This window comes from Bos indicus, chromosome 20 (genome assembly GCF_029378745.1).
Source record: "Bos indicus isolate NIAB-ARS_2022 breed Sahiwal x Tharparkar chromosome 20, NIAB-ARS_B.indTharparkar_mat_pri_1.0, whole genome shotgun sequence".
Classification (NCBI taxonomy): domain Eukaryota; kingdom Metazoa; phylum Chordata; class Mammalia; order Artiodactyla; family Bovidae; genus Bos; species Bos indicus.
Window position 1 is genome coordinate 3982037 of NC_091779.1, and position 1333 is coordinate 3983369.

Genomic DNA, 1333 nt, shown 5'->3' on the forward strand with positions numbered 1-1333 from the left:
TTCTATAGTCCAATTTCTGTACAGAGAAGGCAATGGCACCCTCACTCCAGTACTCTTGCCTGGAAAATCCCATGGATGGAGGAGCCTGGAAGGCTGCAGTCCATGGGGTCACTGAGGGTTGGACACGACTGAGCAAACTTCACTTTCATTTTTCACTTTCATGCATTGGGGAAGGAAATGGCAACCCACTCCAGTGTTCTTGCCTGGAGAATCCCAGAGACGGGGGAGCCTGGTGGGCTGCCGTCTATGGGGTCGCACAGAGTCGGACACGACTGAAGCGACTTAGCAGCAGCAGCAGCAATTTCTGTAATCCTTGTTTACTGTATCTCCCAAGTCACCTGTCCCCAGGCAACTACTGATCTGCTGTATGTCACTACAGATTACTTTGCATTTTCCAAAAGTTTCTGTAAATGAAACCATACAATATGTACTCTCTGTTGTCTGGCTTCTTTCATTCAGCATAATTACGTTGAGATTCATCCAGATTTTAGGGTTTATTCCCCTTTTTTTTTCATCCTTGCTCAGCGTGTATGCTAAGGTGCTACAGTCGTGTCCAGGTCTTTGCAACTCAATGGACTGTAGGCTCCTCCTCTGTCCATGGGACTAGATTAGGACTCTGCACATTCACCACCAAGGGCCCAGGTTCAATCCTTGTTCAGGGAAATAAGATCCCAGAAGCTGCCTGGTGCAGCCAGTTAAAAAGAGAGATGAAGAGAGAGTAAAAATAAAAAGCAGAGTCCCACCCAAGGATCCAACCCAAGTCTCTGATGTCCCCTGCATTGGCAGCTGGGTTCTTTACCACTAGTGCCACCGGGGAAGCCATCTCCTTGTGCAGGGGCCATGCTAATCTTCTTTGCAACATTCCAGTTTTAGTACATGTGCTGCTGAAGCAAGCACTGGGGTTTATTCCTTTCAAATACTGAGTGGTTTCCTGTGGTAGGGAAATGCCAGTTTGTCCAATCCCTTGTTGAACTTTTGGGATGTTTCCAGCGTTTCATGATTACAAGTAAAGTTGTAAAGTCTATGTATAGACACATCTTTTTCTTTTTACTGGCTAAGTGCCTAGTAGTAGAATGAATGGAACATACAGTCATGTTTGTGTGCTGTTGTTGTTTTTTTTAAAGAAGCTACCAAACTACTTTCCAAAGTGGCCTTATCATTTAGATTCCCATTAGTATTATATGAAAACTCCAGTTCCTCTATATCATCACCAACACTTGGTTTGGGTCAGGTCTAATAGCTCAGTTGGTAAAGAATCTGCCTGCAGTGCAGGAGACCTGTGTTCGATTCCTGGGTCAGGAAGATCACCTGGAGAAGGAAATGGCAACCCACT

General features: G+C 45.3%; 1 pseudogene; it reads right to left on the reverse strand.

Moving 5' to 3' along the window:
- Positions 1 to 824: 824 nt before the first annotated feature.
- On the reverse strand, positions 825 to 897 carry LOC139178109 (U6 spliceosomal RNA; annotated as a pseudogene).
- Between the last annotated feature and the right edge of the window lie 436 nt (positions 898 to 1333).